The following is a 19,287-nucleotide window of genomic DNA, read 5'->3' as shown; positions in this document are numbered from 1 at the left end:
GGTGGAGGATGCCCAAGCCAGCACCTTAGTGGACCTTTGTGTGACCAATCCTGTCACTCCCAGAGTAAAAAATGTGGAGTTCGGCCCTAAGAGAACGTTAAAGATCAGCTCCTCCCTATCTCCTTCCCAGGAAAAGGAGATGTGTAGTCTGTTGGCCAGTCATCTAGATGTTTTTGCTTGGAGCTATAAGGAGATGAAAGGAGTCCATCCTTTGGTCTGTACCCATCACATCTACATCAAAGAGGATTGTAAACCAGTTAGGCAACCCCAAAGGAGAATGAATCCAGCCCTTAAGGACATCGTCAAGGAAGAATTGCAGAAACTATTGGATGCCGGATTCATTTACCCCATCTCAGATAGCGAATGGGTGTCCCCCCTGGTGTTGGTTCCCAAGAAAAATGGGAAGTGGAGAATCTGTGTGGACTACCGAGAACTGAACAAAGCTACCAAGAAAGACCATTTTCCTCTACCTTTCATAGATCAAGTGTTGGATGGACTGGAAGGAAAGAAGTTTTTCTCTTTCCTGGATGGGTTTAGCAGGTATAACCAGATCCAGATCAGCCCGGAAGACCAAGATAAGACCACCTTCACTTGTCCTTAGGTTACCTTTGCTTACCGAGTTCTTCCCTTTGGACTATGCAATGCTCTTGCCACCTTCCAGAGAGCCGTCTTGAGCATCTTTTCTGAGCTGGTCCATGATGCGGTGGAAATCTATATGGATGACTTCACTCCTTATGGGTCCAACTTCCAGGAAGCATTGTCCAATCTAGGAAAAGTCCTAACCAAGTGCATCGAGATGAACCTGTCCCTTAGCCCTGAAAAATATGAATTCTTGATGACTGAAGGGACCGTGCTAGGCCATACCATTTCTTGCCAAGGGTTACAGGTGGATCCTAAAAAAATTGCTCTCATCAAGAAGGTTCCACCTCCTCAGAAGGTAAGAGATGTTCGGAGTTCCTTAGGATTAGCAGGGTATTACAGGAGATTCATTAAAGACTTCAGCAAGCTAGCCTCACCATTGTTTGGCCTCTTGGCGAAAGATGTTGAGTTTCAATGGACTGACGATTGTCAGAAGGATCTGAATGAATTAAAGGACAAGTTGGTGTCTGCCCCAATCTTGAGAGGTCCAAACTGGGCCCTACCTTTCCACATCCACACTGATGCCTCGAACAAAGCCATAGGGGCAGCCTTAGGACAAGTTGAACAAAAACTTCCATATGCCATCTATTTTGTCAGCAAAAACTTATCCAAGGCAGAACTGAATTACACTATAACTGAGAAAGAATTCTTGGCCGTGGTCCATGCACTATGTTATCACTGAAAATTCTAATGCCAAAATTTCAAAACCGCTCACATTAGTTTGATGCGCCTAAATCCTTTTAGCAGTTTCGCAGCGCAACATGTTTTAGGTGATTTCGTAGCGAAAAACACCGACGTTGCACTAACTGCGCTACGAAATGGGGAATTCGTGCTGATCCATAGCACATCTCACACCAGCTGTCATATTTTCTGCAAGAATTTTACGGGAATAGCATGTGTAAGGTCTTACATGTCGGTCTTGACACGTGCAGGCTCTGTTGGCATCAAAGGGGCTACAGCTTATGAGGTTTCTGGTAACCAGCAAATTCTGTTTCATTAGGTTTATATGGAGCACTTTTTTCTTGGAAGAAGCACTTGCGCATCCCGCCAAGTGAGCTACAAAATTATTTGCAGAATCCAAAAGATGGGCAGCTCAACATAACATTTCATATAAATTATTATATTGTTGAGATTGATACTGAGGAGATCATGGGACCTGTATTATTCCTTGCGGACCTTGGTGGTCTTTACGCGATTAGTATTGCCTTGTTCTTTTATGTCCTGGCCCAATTTGAATAGAGGATTGTGCGGTTTCGGTACGAGGATGATGTTTTACCAGAGCTTGAAGCCCACCGGCGTGCTCAATTGACAAAGGATAACTACTATATTTCTTGGCATTTTATTGATGTGCCTAACAGTCCAGCTGCTGCAGTTGGTTTCCAATTTAATCTCACTGCAAAAAAGACCCGGAAGTGATAAACATATTAGTGTTCTTAGTGGAGCAGTGGATGGAAGAGATGACCTTATCTGATCCAAATAAAATGAATCTCGGGCTAGCAGATTGAGACAGGGGCATGGAATGGAATGGAAGATATTTCAAATTCCAAGAAAAGGTTGTTCCTGAGGGATGCATTGATAAATATATATATGTGTGAAAAGGGGATAGCGGTAATATAAATTATTATGAAGTCGAATGGAAGTCAAGGTTGCCTTTGTCTGCATATGTTTTGACGGGGATCCTTCTCAGGAAGCATCTTTTGTGATGACATTGAAGGCCTTTTCTCACTTAGTCCCCTCTATTATAATGGAAATCTAATGGAGCAGGGGGATCTGAAGGATGGCAGACACTATGCTGTCTGGGAAGATCCTTTCAAGAAGCCGTGTTATCTATTTGCTTTGGTCGCTGGTCAATTAGTCAGTAGAAATGATACATTCATTACACGATCAGGACGCCAAGTTTCACTTCGCATTTGGACTCCTGCAGATGATATATCAGAGACTGCTCATGCCATGTATTCCCTTAAGGTGGCCATGAAATGGGATGAGGATGTCTTTGGTCTGGAATATGACCTTGATCTATTCAACATCATGGCAGTACCTGATTTTAACATGGGAACGATGGAGAACAAGAGCCTTAATATATTTAATTCAAGGCTTGTTTTGGCATCCCCACAAAATGCAACGGATGCAGACTATGCTGCTATCTTGGGTGTTATTGGTCATGAGTATTTCCACAACTGGACTGGTAACAGGGTAACATGCCGGGATTGGTTTCAATTAAGTTTAAAGGAAGGAATTACAGTTTTCAGAGATCAGGAATTCTCATCTGACATGGGCAGTCGTGCTGTTAAGCGAATTGGAGATGTGGTGAAGCTGCGTAATTATCGATTTCCTCAGGATGCTGGTCCCATGGCTCACCCTGTGCGTCCACATTCATATATCAAGATAGACAATTTCTATACTGAAACGGTGTATGAGAAGGGAGCAGAAGTTGTCAGGATGTACAAGACCATGTTAGGGCAATCAGGGTTTCATAAGGGAATGGATCTTTATTTTCAAAGACACGATGGGCAGACAGATCCATGCTTATGTCTTCAGAACTGGATTTGAATCAAATGTTTTCATAGGAAATGCCATCCTTGATATGTATTGTAAGTGTGGGAGCTTAGAGAAGGCACGCCGAGTGTTTGACGAAATGGTTGAAGAACAACCTCATTGCTTTCTTCTGGTTCTATAAATTCTCTTTCGTACCCAGACATATTACGATAATAGCAGAAGCGAAAGGGTATTATTGTGTTATTATTATTGTCGGTCGAGAGAAAAATGCAGTCGCTCCAGCAGAAAGTCGCAAAATGGAGCGGTGTGGCTCCAGAGGATGCATTTGCTATAGACGGCACTAATTTATATCTGAAGCTTGGGCACCAAACCTTCGTTGATCTCTCTACGGGATTCTACAACAGGGTCTACGCAGATGATCAGCAGCGGTTTCAATCAATCTTTGCCAATTCAAGAAAACAAGATGCCATCCAAAACCAATATGAGTTTTTTATTCAAAGGATGGGAAGTCTGCCTCTTTATTCTCAACGGAAAGGTCATTCAGCCTTTATAATGCGTGACAAACCATTCCCACAGATGGTTATACATGTATATGCATTGTTGGCATCAAGGATCCCGTGTGTCCTGGTGTAAAAGAAGCTGTTGAACTCTGTAGAAGTGCAGGTATTACAGTGAGGATGGTCACTGGTGACAATATAAACACAGCGAAAGCAATTGCAGCAGAGTGTGACATTTTAACAGATGATGGTGTGGCAAATTGAAGGACCTGATTTTCGTGTAAAGAACGAAGAAGAGATGAAGACTCTGATACCAAAAATTCAGGTTATGGCAAGATCTTCACCATTGGACAAGCACACCTTGGTGAGACAGTTGTGCACAACTCTGGGAGAAGTTGTTGCTGTGACAGGTGATGGCACAAATGATGCACCAACTTTGCATGAAGCTGACATTGGGCTTGCTATGGGCATAGCTGGGACTGAGGAGAAACTAAGGGTGGCTCTTTCGGTGTCAACTGTAGCTCTCCACTTTATCGATGGTGTATCTGCCCCTTCAAGCACCATTGTTTACAATACGCCGGAGGATGTTAGAGCAGCTGGGTTTGACATTGATGACTGATGAATTAGCATCGATAGTAGAAGGTCATGACATTAAAAAGTTAAAATGGCACAATGGAGTTGATGGAATAGCTGCTAAACTTTCCACCTCAATCACAGATGGTATTATTGCTAATGAAGATACTTTAATGCTAAGAATGAAGGTTTATGGTTTGAACAAATTTGATGAAAAGCCACCTCGAGGCTTTTTGGTCTTTGTGTGGGAAGCATCTCAAGATTTGACACTCATAATTCTTGCAGTCTGTGCAGTGGTATCCTTAGGTGTTGGAATTAGTACTGAAGGCTGGCCCAAAGGTTCTTTGAGGGATTAGGCATTCTTATCAGCATTTTTATAGTTGTGTTTGTGACAGCAGTCAGCGATTATCAGCAATCATTGCAGTTCAGAGATTTAGATAAGAGGAAACAAAAACAAAATCAGTGGTGCCAAGGTTCACCTATGGTGCTGTATAAGGAGCAGCTTTCTTGTAGTCAAGAATATCAGTGTTGGTTGAGGAGAAGCTTCCCTTGAGGAACTATTCTGATAACTTGCTACTAGGCGGTTTGTTTATTTCATCTAGCAGCGTTTCTCAGTCGGATGCATTGATTTCTGGCTTGATTATGACTTGTTTTTAACTAAACCAGATCGTCTTTAGTTTGCAGGTTTTGGGTACCATCAAGAAGTAATAAAAACCTCTACCTCAGAAGGCATGTTTGCAAGTAAATCAATATGAACTATGGGTTTAGTGAGGAAGAAGTTCTGGAGCTTCTTGTTTAGATTCTTGTTCAACAAGCATGATAAGGACCTTTTCAATCTGCTTGAACAGGTTTTTGGAAATGGTAGCTGTGTCACTTCTGATTCAGATATTAAAGGACAAGACAAATCCGGTGCTCCTTTTTCAGGTAATGAAATTGAAGATAAGGTGTTGTCTTCACACATGAAAAGGGTGGCCAACACATCATGGACGTGGCAATCTGTTCTATTTGGGTAATCAAAGATAAAAGGCATGCTTTTTTGGACTCGAATATTTTGAGGCAAACCGAGGACCGACACACAGGAACAGTTTCATATATTTCAGGGTATTGGAAAGGATGTGGCATTAAAGAGCAACATGAAGCATTAAAAGTCCATCACAGCCACCGCCAAAGAGAACCAGATGTCAGTGAACGAAAATGATTGAAGACCAAGGCTGTTATGGAGTTAGAGTCATAGTTGATTTAGGATTCTAGAGCTGTCAATTAACAGTCAGTTGTATTTATTAATTAGTTTCAAATGTTAGTAGGTGTCATCATAGGCAGAATCGAATTCCCCTCATGATGGAGGAGGAATATCGATTAGTTAGAATAAGGATGCTATATATAGCTGAAACATCTATGTAATGAGGGTTGGATATTTGATAAAAGAGAGGACTGTTTTGGCTTATGTAAAAACAGAGTTCAGTAATATAGATGACTGTTTTACTTCTCAGGATTCATAAGGGATTTTCTTGTTCAGAATGTGTGATGGTATATTTTCTTTAGTGTTCTTTTACAGTTGTACAAATGCATAATCACTCAGAATTCATTGATCATGCTCTGACTTCCTGTATGTCTTTGTAAACTGTGGTTTTATATAAGTGGTATTCTGAACATCCAAATGCTAAATGCCCTGACTTCTATGTAAGGCATCATCATTGTTTGCTGTAGTATGTTTGACTCCATAGGCCCAATGGAAACTTATGTAATGTTTGTCCAGCCTTCATTATTTGTCAATGTTATTCACAAGAGTTAGCCATCTTATTAATAGTCAAAATCAATAATCCTTTGAGAGAGCCCTCTCAGGCTAAGGAGGCTAAGCCTTAGTCAAAAGATTGGTGTGAAATAGTTACTTGAAGTCTTCCTGGGTTGCAGCCTTCTAGGGCTTGATTTTGAGATAACATTTTGGTGCGTCTACCGGGAGTCTGAAGATTACTCATTCCCGAAACTATGAAGCTGAACTTCTGAAGGTAGCAGGAGCTCAGAAGGTTTTTTGAGGCTGCAAATCTACCTTGGCGACTCCATTGTTGAAGAATTCAAAATTCATACATTCATGGTGATTCCACTGGAGTTATGAAGGACCCAGATGCTACCATTCTTGTTTCAAGGTATGCATGCATAAATTTTTCAGGAATTCATGGTTTCCCAAATCATTTTCCCAAGGATGCATATTTTCTAAGGAATGGTCCAAAATTCAACGGAGAAGATCTGAGGTTAACTTTGAGGCATATATCAGATTTTTGTGATTTTATAGAGCTTCTTAGAGTTAAGCATGAGGATGTTTGCATTATGTTGTTCTATGATTCACTTCAAGGGAAATGTAAACAATGGATTGAAAGCTTTCCTGCCAAATCCATTAAGTCATTTGAAGACTTTTGGCTTATGTTTTTGGAGGAATGGATAGATAGATCAGATGCGGTGGCAAACTCTCCTTCAATTCAAGGTTGCAAACAATGGAATAATGATCATAGTAATGGAGAAACAAACGAAAATTTTTCTTTGTCCTTGTCCTCATATCTAAAGTCATTTGAGTGTAAGGCAGAGGATAAGATGAAATTTTTGGATGAATTTGCTAAAGATATTGAGAAAGACATTGAAGGTTTAGAAGGTCAAATTCAGGCATATAGTCTTCATAATCATGATCATTATTTTCAGAAGCTTTCTATGGCAGAACGCAAGGAGAGAATGCTGGTTCCTTTCTCTTTCATGGTTGAGGAACTGAACACTGTTGTTGAAGATCAGTTTGCACAACCAGAAAGTTACAAGAATCATCAAGCTGATCATGTATTCTGGGATCCTATAGCTGACTACATGGAAGAGTTTTACTCTCCAGTGTTTCAGTTTTTCTATGAAGATCAGAGGCAATTTCAATGGCAGCGGTCATCACAATATCATAGTGGCTCTGAACTCCGATGCAGTCAAAAAACTCAAATATCAGATAAGACAAATGATTGGCTGCATTGGAAATTTCACATTGATTGAGCTGAAAGAAGTTTGAATTGTTAGGGTAGGTAGGTAGGAAAATGCAAATAAGCTCAAGGTTGACTGAGCATTTTTTCAGTAGTGGTAGATTTCTTTTTCCCACAGTGTTCATAAGCCCGAGGTGAAGGCCCAAGAAGCTTAAAGGGGATGCTTGTCAAACAAATTTCTGTTTATCATAAAAGGATAAGGCACTGGACCTGTGAGTTCTTAGTGTACCACAAGGGCACACTATCCCAAGTGGAGCCACTGTTATCACTGAAAATTCTAATGCCAAAATTTCAAAACCGCTCACATTAGTTTGATGCGCCTAAATCCTTTTAGCAGTTTCGCAGCGCAACATGTTTTAGGTGATTTCGTAGCGAAAAACACCGACGTTGCACTAACTGCGCTACGAAATGGGGAATTCGTGCTGATCCATAGCACATCTCACACCAGCTGTCATATTTTCTGCAAGAATTTTACGGGAATAGCATGTGTAAGGTCTTACATGTCAGTCTTGACACGGGCAGGCTCTGTTGGCATCAAAGGGGCTACAACTTATGAGGTTTCTGGTAACCAGCAAATTCTGTTTCATTAGGTTTATATGGAGAACTTTTTTCTTGGAAGAAGCACTTGCGCATCCGGCCAAGTGAGCTACAAAATTCTTTGCAGAATCCAAAAGATGGGCAGCTCAACATAACATTTCATATAAATTATTATATTGTTGAGATTGATACCGAGGAGATCATGGGACCTGTATTATTCCTTGCGGACCTTGGTGGTCTTTATGCGATTAGTATTGCCTTGTTCTTTTATGTCCTGGCCCAATTTGAATAGAGGATTGTGCGGTTTCGGTACGAGGATGATGTTTTACCAGAGCTTGAAGCCCGCCGGCGTGCTCAATTGACAAAGGATAACTACTATATTTCTTGGCATTTTATTGATGTGCCTAACAGTCCAACTGCTGCAGTTGGTTTCCAATTTAATCTCACTGCAAAAAAGACTCGAAAGTGATAAACATATTAGTGTTCTTAGTGGAGCAGTGGATGGAAGAGATGACCTTATCTGATCCAAATCAAATGAATCTCAGGCTAGCAGATTGAGACAGGGGCATGGAATGGAATGGAAGATATTTCAAATTCCAAGAAAAGGTTGTTCCTGAGGGATGCATTGATAAATATATATATGTGTGAAAAGGGGATAGCGGTAATATAAATTATTATGAAGTCGAATGGAAGTCAAGGTTGCCTTTGTTTGCATATGTTTTGACGGGGATCCTTCTCAGGAAGCAGCTTTTGTGATGACATTGAAGGCCTTTTCTCACTCAGTCCCCTCTATTATAATGGAAATCTAATGGAGCAGGGGGATCTGAAGGATGGCAGACACTATGCTGTCTGGGAAGATCCTTTCAAGAAGCCGTGTTATCTATTTGCTTTGTTCGCTGGTCAATTAGTCAGTAGAAATGATACATTCATTACACGATCAGGACGCCAAGTTTCACTTCGCATTTGGACTCCTGCAGATGATATATCAAAGACTGCTCATGCCATGTATTCCCTTAAGGCGGCCATGAAATGGGATGAGGATGTCTTTGGTCTGGAATATGACCTTGATCTAATCAACATCGTGGCAGTACCTGATTTTAACATGGGAACGATGGAGAACAAGAGCCTTAATATATTTAATTCAAGGCTTGTTTTGGCATCCCCACAAACTGCAACGGATGCAGACTATGTTGCTATCTTGGGTGTTATTGGTCATGAGTATTTCCACAACTGGACTGGTAACAGGGTAACATGCCGGGATTGGTTTCAATTAAGTTTAAAGGAAGGACTTACAGTTTTCAGAGATCAGGAATTCTCATCTGACATGGGCAGTCGTGCTGTTAAGCGAATTGGAGATGTGGTGAAGCTGCGTAATTATCAATTTCCTCAGGATGCTGGTCCCATGGCTCACCCTGTGCGTCCACATTCATATATCAAGATAGACAATTTCTATACTGAAACGGTGTATGAGAAGGGAGCAGAAGTTGTCAGGATGTACAAGACCATGTTAGGGCAATCAGGGTTTCGTAAGGGAATGGATCTTTATTTTCAAAGACATGATGGGCAGACAGATCCATGCTTATGTCTTCAGAACTGGATTTGAATCAAATGTTTTCATAGGAAATGCCATCCTTGATATGTATTGTAGGTGTGGGAGCTTAGAGAAGGCACGCCGAGTGTTTGACGAAATGGTTGAAGAATAACCTCATTGCTTTCTTCCGGTTCTATAAATTCTCTTTCGTACCCAGATATATTACGATAATAGCAGAAGCGAAAGGGTATTATTGTGTTATTGTTATTGTCGGTCGAGAGAAAAATGCAGTCGCTCCAGCAGAAAGCCGCAGAATGGAGAGGTGTGGCTCCAGAGGATGCATTTGCTATAGACGGCACTAATTTATATCTGAATCTTGGGCACCAAACCTTCGTTGATCTCTCTACGGGATTCTACAACAGGGTCTACGCAGATGATCAGCAGCGATTTCAATCAATCTTTGCCAATTCAAGAAAAGAAGATGCCATCCAAAACCAATATGAGTTTTTTATTCAAAGGATGGGAAGTCCGCCTCTTTATTCTCAATGGAAAGGTCATTCAGCCTTTATAATGCGTGAAAAACCATTCCCACAGATGGTTATACATGTATATGCATTGTTGGCATCAAGGATCCCATGCGTCCTGGTGTAAAAGAAGCTGTTGAACTCTGTAGAAGTGCAGGTATTACAGTGAGGATGGTCACTGGTGACAATATAAACACAGCAAAAGCAATTGCAGCAGAGTGTGACATTTTAACCGATGATGGTGTGGCAAATTGAAGGACCTGATTTTCGTGTAAAGAACGAAGAAGAGATGAAGACTCTGATACCAAAAATTCAGGTTATGGCAAGATCTTCACCATTGGACAAGCACACCTTGGTGAGACAGTTGTGCACAACTCTGGGAGAAGTTGTTGCTGTGACAGGTGATGGCACAAATGATGCACCAGCTTTGCATGAAGCTGACATTGGGCTTGCTATGGGCATAGCTGGGACTGAGGAGAAACTAAGGGTGGCTCTTTTGGTGTCAACTGCAGCTCTCCACTTTATCGATGGTGTATCTGCCCCTTCAAGCACCATTGTTTACAATACGCCAGAGGATGTTAGAGCAGCTGGGTTTGACATTGATGACTGATGAATTAGCATCGATAGTAGAAGGGCATGACATTAAAAAGTTAAAATGCACAATGGAGTTGATGGAATAGCTGCTAAACTTTCCACCTCAATCACAGATGGTATTATTGCTAATGAAGATACTTTAATGCTAAGAATGAAGGTTTATGGTTTGAACAAATTTGATGAAAAGCCACCTCGAGGCTTTTTGGTCTTTGTGTGGGAAGCATCTCAAGATTTGACACTCATAATTCTTGCAGTCTGTGCAGTGGTATCCTTAGGTGTTGAAATTAGTACTGAAGGCTGGCCCAAAGGTTCTTTGAGGGATTAGGCATTCTTATCAGCATTTTTATAGTTGTGTTTGTGACAGCAGTCAGTGATTACCGGCAATCATTGCAGTTCAGAGATTTAGATAAGAGGAAACAAAAAGAAAATCAGTGGTGCCAAGGTTCACCTATGGTGTTGTATAAGGAGCAGCTTTCTTGTAGTCAAGAATATCAGTGTTGGTTGAGGAGAAGCTGCCCTTGAGGAACTATTCTGATAACTTGCTACTAGGCGGTTTGTTTATTTCATCCAGTAGCTTTTCTCAGTCGGATGCATTGATTTCTGGCTTGATTATGACTTGTTTTTAACTAAACCGGATCGTCTTTAGTTTGCAGGTTTTGGGTACCATCAAGAAGTAATAAAAACCTCTACCTCAGAAGGCATGTTTTCAAGTAAATCAATATGAACTATGGGTTTAGTGAGGAAGAAGTTCTGGAGCTTCTTGTTTAGATGCTTGTTCAACAAGCATGATAAGGACCTTTTCAATCTTCTTGAACAGGTTTTTGGAAATGGTAGCTGTGTCACTTCTGATTCAGATATTAAAGGACAAGAGAAATCCGGTGCTCCTTTTTCAGGTAATGAAATTGAAGATAAGGTGTTGTCTTCACACATGAAAAGGGTGGCCAGCACATCATGGACGTGGCAATCTGTTCTATTTGGGTAATCAAATATAAAAGGCATGCTTCTTTGGACTCAAATATTTTGAGGCAAACCGAGGACCGACACACAGGGACAGTTTCATATATTTCAGGGTATTGGAAAGGATGTGGCATTAAAGAGCAACATGAAGCATTAAAAGTCCATCACAACCACCGCCAAAGAGAACCAGATGTCAGTGAACGAAAATGATTGAAGACCAAGGCTGTTATGGAGTTAGAGTCATAGTTGATTTAGGATTCTAGAGCTGTCAATTAACAGTCAGTTGTATTTATTAATTAGTTTCAAATGTTAGTAGGTGTCATCAAAGGCAGAATCGAATTCCCCTCATGATGGAGGAGGAATATCGATTAGTTAGAATAAGGATGCTATATATAGCTGAAACATCTATGTAATGAGGGTTGGATATTTGATAAAAGAGAGGACTGTTTTGGCTTATGTAAAAACAGAGTTCAGTAATATAGATGACTGTTTTACTTCTCAGGATTCATAAGGGATTTTCTTGTTCAGAATGTGTGATGGTATATTTTCTTTAGTGTTCTTTTACAGTTGTACAAATGCATAATCACTCAGAATTCATTGATCATGCTCTGACTTCCTGTATGTCTTTGTAAACCGTGGTTTTATATAACTGGTATTCTAAACATCCAAATGCTAAATGCCCTGACTTCTATGTAAAGCATCATCATTGTTTGCTGTAGTATGTTTGACTCCATAGGCCCAATGGAAACTTATGTAATGTTTGTCCAGCCTTCATTATTTGTCAATGTTATTCACAAGAGTTAGCCATCTTATTAATAGTCAAAATCAATAACCCTTTGAGAGAGCCCTCTCAGGCTAAGGAGGCTAAGCCTTAGTCAAAAGATTGGTGTGAAATAGTTACTTGAAGTCTTCCTGGGTTGCAGCCTTCCAGGGCTTGATTTTGAGATAACACACTGAACAAGTTCCGACATTATATCACTGGCTATCAAACATTTGTACACACTGATCATGCTACAATTAGATATTTAATGAATAAACCAGATGTGAATGCTCGTATTATTAGATGGTTACTTTTGTTGCAGCAGTTTGATTTGACTATCGTTGACAAACTAGGTAAAGAAAATGTTGTTGCTGACTTTTTTTCTAGATTGGATTTATCTGCAGATGAGGATGGAACAGTGGATGACCAGATGCCCGATGAACATCTGTTTGCTATTTCAGTACTCTCTCCGTGGTTTGCTGACATAGCAAACTACCTTGTTTCAGCACAGTTCCCTCCGCACCTATCCTCAAGAGAGAAGAGCAGAATCGTCAGAAAAAGTGCCTCATTCACTTGGATCGAGGGAAACCTGTTCAAGCTTGGCCCTGATCAGATCTTAAGGAGTTGTGTAAGGGAGGAGGAAGTCTTTGATATCCTCCTCACCTGTCATGATGGGCCTTGTGGAGGACATTTTGCAGCAAAGAGGACTGCCTTCAAAATCCTGTAGGCAGGCTACTATTGGCCCATGCTTCATCAAGATGTCAGAAGGTATATCAGCCAATGTGACTGATGCCAAAGGATGGGGAAACCGACTCAAAGGGATGAAATGCCTCTCCAACCTCAAGTGACTCTTGAGCCATTTGAGAAGTGGGGTATGGATTTCGTGGGTCCAATCAATCCTCTTTCGAGGCAAAGATCTTACATCATTGTGTGCACAGACTACTTGACAAAGTGGGCAGAAACCAAGGAAATCAAAGCAGCAACAGAAGAAAAGGTGGCCGAGTTCTTAAGAGAAAACATCTTCTACAAATTTGGCTACACAAGAGAGCTAGTCACCGATTAAGGAAGCCAATTCGCATCCAACTTAATTGAAGACCTACTAGCTCATCACAAAATCAAGCATAGGACTTCCACCCCCTATCATCCTCAAGCAAATGGGCAGGTGGAAGTCACCAATAGAGCATTGGAAGGGATCTTGACTAAGGTGGTGAGCAGCAGTAGGAAAGATTGGGCAGATCGCCTGGTTGAGGCCACATGGGCTTACAACACCACTTGGAAGACCACAACCGGCTTCACACCTTATGAGCTGGTCTATGGGAAGAGAGCTTTGCTGTTAATTGAATTCGAATACAACACTTTGAGGATGGCAGCTCAGCTGGACCTAGATCTCAGCCATGCCCAACAAGAAAGGTTATTGTAGCTGAATGGATTGGATGAGCACCGAATGTAGGCCCTTTTTCACTCAGAAGTGGTTCAACTTCAGAGGTAGGTGTGGCATGACCAAGACCTCAATGACAAGCAATTTCAGCCTGGAGATTGGGCACTGTTGTATGATTCCAGGCATAAAAATTTCAAGGGAAAGCTGAGAACCAGATGGCTAGGACCATATGCAGTGGAAAAGTGTAATGACATTGGATCTGTTCTTATCTGGACCATTGATGAGGTGGCCATCCCTATGCTTGTCAATGGACATCGGTTGAAGATCTACAGAAAGCCTCTGTCAAGGCAAGAATTCATCAAAACTGTGGAAAAATCAGTGCTGGTCATAGAGAAGGGTTCTGCCTCTGTTTTGGGCATACCCTGAGTTCAAAAATAATAATAATAATAATAATAATAAAGATCCTTGGGTGAAAACCTTTCTGAGGCACTCAAGGTAGATGGTAAGGGTGAAAACCTCATCGAGGCGCCCCTACTGTCTTTCAAAAAAAAAAAAAAAAAAAAGGAGAGAAAAAATAAAGATCCTTGGGTGAAAACCTCTTTGAGGCACTCAAGGCAGATGGTAAGGGTGAAAACCTCATTGAGGTGCCCCTGCTGTCTTTCAAAAAAAAAAAAAAAAAACAATAAAAAAAAATAAAAAAACAGGAGAGCAAGTTCACAATGTGGCAATGTATGCAGGTTGCAGGTATTCCATGCAGGAAAAGAGGCCCAAAATTCAAGGACAAGGGTCCCTACTATGTTACCAGGTGACCTCACCATCGCTCCCTCCAGAAACACTCATCTCTTCCAAGATCTGGGCATAATTTGATCACAGATTAGCCTCCTACAGGAAGCTACAGGACGTTCTACAGGAAGTCCTGTATTTCTACAGGAAACTTCCTGTAGAAGCTTGGGACGGCCCAGAACTGACTGTGTGAGGAGATCTAACGCCCGAGGTCAGGCATGGAGGCATGCAAGCTACTCTTTTCGCCATCACGCACTGCTGTCACCTCCTTCTACCACCCCAGTTGCCATGCAATGGAAAACACCTGCACAGTCAAATCAGAACACTGAATTATCAGAGGAAGCGATTCTCAAATGGGAAAAAGATGCAGAGATGCCATGCAATACTCATCATAGCTATCCAAGGGCCCAGTGATTGTGATCGTGATGCCACTGTCTTCACCATTCAGCATGCACCCGAGGAGGAAAAAATTGCTACAGGACATCCTACAGGAATCCCGTAGCAGTTCAGCTAGCTAGAGTGTACACCATTAAATCGCCTGCAACATGCAATAATAGAGCAGGCACATGCACCACCCACAGCCAGGTAATAAGCATCGTAACCATCAGCAGCCTGCGAAGAGGAACCACCGTGCTTGTTCATAAAGCAACAACGAGTAAATCTAATCATCATCGTCCTGAAACCTGGAAAATCATGTCGCAGCCGCACAGGTAAGTGCCTCGCCCTTTCTTTCGTCGAATTACATGAATAATACTTTGAAATGTTTGCAAGTATGAAATGAATGGGTTGAGCAGTCGTATGGCCATTCAGCTGGCCACGACGACCAGTTGGATGTGTAAAGTGGTGGTCGTGGCAAGAAGAACGGGTGGTGGACACATGAGAACCGTCCAGTCAGGGAGAAGCGCGTTTTAACAGAAATGACGGCGGCGGATCTGCAGAGAATGATGCAACAATCAGGGAACTTGTAGTAGAATGATTAGGTGACGTCGTCCAACGGTCCGGCAGGGACAACTCATCCCCGCGCCACGAATTCCGCTGGATTCAAATCTATTGGCTAGATCGCCACCCCACGCATTTATCATCAGCCGTTTAGAAGTCGAGTGAGCATCCGAATTCCTCTGAAGCTCGTTACTCCAAGTCTTCGGCCTGTTCGAACGTCTGATAGCGGCACAGAAGGCGCAGAACTACTCTCCAGAACCCGTGCGATGCTTCTACAGGAAAGCTACGCTACAGGAAGTTCACTGCCACGAGGAAAATTGGTCTCTTCACGTCAAAGGTGGCAAATTGAAAAGGTAAGCCTGAACCTATGCCTCCCATGCAATTGGTTTCGACGGTGGCGGAGTCGACGTTCTACAGTCTGATCATAAAAATTGCAAGTATTTGTCTTCCGTTTGCATGAATTGTCGTCGAAGTGTATGAAAGGTTTTTCTACAGGAGGTGATTTTTAAGGCTCATCTGTAGATAGTCTTCGCGAATTGTGTGCGTGGTAGAGGCGTAATTCTACGCTCTGTCCCAAAAGGCTAGTTTTTGAATACGCACCCGCCACCTCCAACTAACGTAGCAGGTTTTCACCATGCCGGGTGTATTCATCAGAAAGGAACCGATCGACTCAAAGAAACTAAGGGAGAACCCCGAGGTGGTAGAACTGTTCACTCGCGCGCAATGGATGTCGTTCTACGACAAATTGCAAGGATATGATGATGAGGTGGCAGAGGAGTTCTTGCGAGCTCTGAAGCCAAAATCCAAAACACTGGCCACTGTCAATTTCAGGGGTTTGAGTCTCAGACTCACCCCACAATTCATCAGCCGAGTCACTAAGCTCCCAATGGGGGTACCGTGGGACAAGGAGGAGAGGAAATTAGGCCAAAAGGCTAAAAAGGAATTCTTCCCACCAGAAGAGAAATTCTCAGAGGATAAGAACGGGGTTCGCAGAAGCAGCTTACTGCCACTTTGGAGCAAGGTCAGCCTCCAAATAATGAAGTATATAACGTGCGAAGGACGGTTCAACATTGTGTATGGGTACCATTTCCGGCTACTCATAGAATTAAGGCATCAGATGGACCTACCTGCAGAAAACAAACTAAGTATTCCCTACTTCCTACTGCAGTCTATGACAGAATGTGCCACCAAGTTAAAAGAAGGCACGCCAGACCAGGTAGCCCACCATGGGCTCATTAAGCTCCTCGTGGAGGACGCACTTCACACATACAAAGTCCCTCTCTTGTGAGAAGCCTTCCGAAATCTAACTAAGGATGGCGATATAAAAATGTTGACTGAAGAGCTTGGTTCCTCCAGCAGCGAGGAGAAGGAGTCAGTACCCACAGAGAAGAAAGAAAAAGGCCAAATACCCACGGCCAAAGCACCGAAGAAAGAGCAAAAGGAGAAACAAGAGAAAAAGGTTGCCAAAGAGAAGGATGACACACCCATGCTGACGCCCAGAGAGAAAAGGTTACAAAGTAGGGTGGACAAGACTGAGCAGGTCCATGTCAGTAAAGGCACCTCGACAGCAGCCTCGACCAAGTCAAAAAGCACAACACACTCAGCAAAACAAACGAAAATGGTGCCACCTGTTTCTACAAGAAAACCAAAACCGGCTTCTACAGGAAGCCAGAAATATGCTGATAAAGGGCCTTCTACAGGAAGCCCTGAGAAAGGAAAACCCAAGGAAAAGAAAGCTGACATTCTTGCAAGGGAGGCAGTCGCCGTGCTGGCCGCCCTCAGTACACCTCCTAAGCCAAAGGAAAAGAGAAAGAGGGAGGCCCCTCTATATTTCAAAGCTAGAAGAAGTGTGAGAATCAAATCGGGCAAGCCACAACCTCCGTCCAGCAGCCCAATTACTATAGAAGATACCCCTACTTCGCCCAGGGAGAGGTCCCCCTCAAAGATATCAGTCACCTATGAGAGGGGGAGCCCGAAAACAACTACTTGGAAAGAGAGATTGGACCAATTGGATTCAAAAGCCTGGCTACAGGATGCTGAGGCTGCTCTACAGGAAACCTTAGCCCGACTTAAGGAGACAGAGAGGATGGAAGGAGAGGCACCCTCATCACCACCAAGGGAAGATGAAGCAGAGCCACCAAGAGAAGAAGAGAAAGAGCATATTCCGGAGCCTAGTCCTTAGCCAAGTCTGAGCTCATATTATAATTTCTTAGAAGTTGGAAAGATTATACCACAGAAATTCACTGTGCCACTTTTCTTTGCGTTGGAAGAAGAAAGAGTTAGAACGCACACGTGGATGAAAATAGCTAATTCAAAAGGCGTGGCAGATATAGGCCCCTTGGAGGAACAACTCAAGGAGGCACGAAAGGAATTAGCTATGGCTAAACACGTGGCAAACTGCCAGCGGGTGTTCCTACAGGAAGAGAACGAAAAACTTAGACTGCAGCTACAGGAGCTGAGGAGAGGAACGGGCACATCCTCATGGGACATCACAGCAGAACAGCAAGGCAGAGAAGGACTGCAAGTCGGTCTTAGGGAGCCAATCACACATCTACAGGAAAGGGAGCTGCAAGCACAAATCGAGCTACAAGATCTCAAACAGCAGTTGCAGCAAAAAGAGGCACAATTGGCCTGCATGGCCAGTTGGGCCATGGATGGTATACAATGTAGACAGCCGGCCAAATCCTATGGCCTGTACCTGAGAGACCAGTGGCTGCAATTTCAAATCAATACATTAGCGCAAAGGGGTATCTCTCAGCTCCAAGACCCGCAACAGTTCACTGAATTATGCAATACCAGTTCATCAGAGGACAAGGCCAAACTATCGGAGTTCTATCTCCATAATTTGGTCCTTCCTAATGTGACTTCATGGGATCCCAACATGGTCTTAGGGGATATGCAGTTAATGGCATTTGCCTCATGGTTGAACCATGAAGACAAAAGAGCAGCAGAAGCCAAAGCGGTCATGAACCGAGAGCTGAATGAGCCATTACTAATTAGAGCAGAGCCAGGGGATCCAACTGCATTAATATCTGCACACCAACACTTATCCACCGACCCTCAAGCTTCATTGAAATATATGGATCAACAGGCCCAGGCAATAGCACATTTCGAGGATATGGAGAGACTGTTAGGGGACAACTGTGTTCAAGCTTGCACCCGCCGATGGAACACATTAGCCCACAGTCTAAAAATCAGGGAATATCACACTCCAACTCGAATGAGGGAAGCTCTAGTACGGGTACCCCTCTATAAGAAATCCATGTAGAACCTCCAGGCCAGCTGGATTGGCCTCAAGCTAAGCCCACCTCTACTGTTAGGATTGATGGAAGGCAGCACAGACAAAGATGAGCATGAACAGTGGGAAGAGGTGGAAAGAAAGGCTGGGTTCCATATCAGTGAAGAGGACACTACTACAGAAGCCTGGGATGTGAGGGTGGCAGTGAAGGCAATGAAGGACGAGGAGCTGGATTAGTTGCTCAAGGATGAGCAATCATTTTAGCTGGGGGGTGATGATGAGCCCCAAATTTGGTAACATTTTGGGCTCATTTGGCATAACTACCCTTGCTCAACCCTTCATTTTTCATGACTTATGCATCATTTTCTTAGTATATTTATGTCATTTGTACGAATGAGGGCAGTCACTATTCCTAGGTAGCTAACACGTGCTTATTTCAGGTTTTTTGACATTTAATGGAGCAAAAACACGCAGATGTGGGCTAGGAGACAACCAAGATGGGATTGAGATTTTGTAGGGAGGTTGTCCATAGCATTGAATGGCCTTCCTCGTGATCTTCACCCCCAACTCCGAGCTCTGACAGCCACCACAGCCGAGTTAGAAGGCAGCCAAACGGATTTTGAGGAAGCAGCAGTTCACTCCTAGTTTGGTCAGCCAAATCCCACTAATTTAGGAGGCCAGCTTGGCCCTCGTAATGTATAAATGATGAGGATGTAGCCTTCGAAAAGGACTTTTGAAACCTTGTTGCACATTCTGAACTTCGAGCTGATAGCTCTGTTTTGCTCTTTTGTAAGCCATCTTTGGCATGTTATTTGACTTATGATTATTATCTTTTA

The 19,287-nt window shown here is 42.7% G+C and overlaps 4 pseudogenes; all 4 read left to right on the top strand.

The window, feature by feature from the left end:
- Positions 1-2,394: 2,394 nt before the first annotated feature.
- Positions 2,395-3,189, top strand: LOC149162726 (puromycin-sensitive aminopeptidase pseudogene; annotated as a pseudogene).
- A 213-nt stretch (positions 3,190-3,402) lies between these two features.
- On the top strand, positions 3,403-3,768 carry LOC149162725 (group 2 truncated hemoglobin 3-2 pseudogene; annotated as a pseudogene).
- A 4,787-nt stretch (positions 3,769-8,555) lies between these two features.
- LOC149162724 (puromycin-sensitive aminopeptidase pseudogene) lies at positions 8,556-9,350 on the top strand (annotated as a pseudogene).
- A 213-nt stretch (positions 9,351-9,563) lies between these two features.
- Positions 9,564-9,929, top strand: LOC149162723 (group 2 truncated hemoglobin 3-2 pseudogene; annotated as a pseudogene).
- Positions 9,930-19,287: the final 9,358 nt, after the last annotated feature.

Source organism: Pinus tabuliformis, chromosome 5_2 (genome assembly GCF_031772625.1).
Source record: "Pinus tabuliformis cultivar Carrire ecotype Pingquan chromosome 5_2, CPIR1, whole genome shotgun sequence".
Lineage (NCBI taxonomy): Eukaryota > Viridiplantae > Streptophyta > Pinopsida > Pinales > Pinaceae > Pinus > Pinus tabuliformis.
The sequence above is the reverse complement of the archived record's forward strand: the minus strand, read 5'-3'. Positions and strand labels throughout refer to the sequence as shown.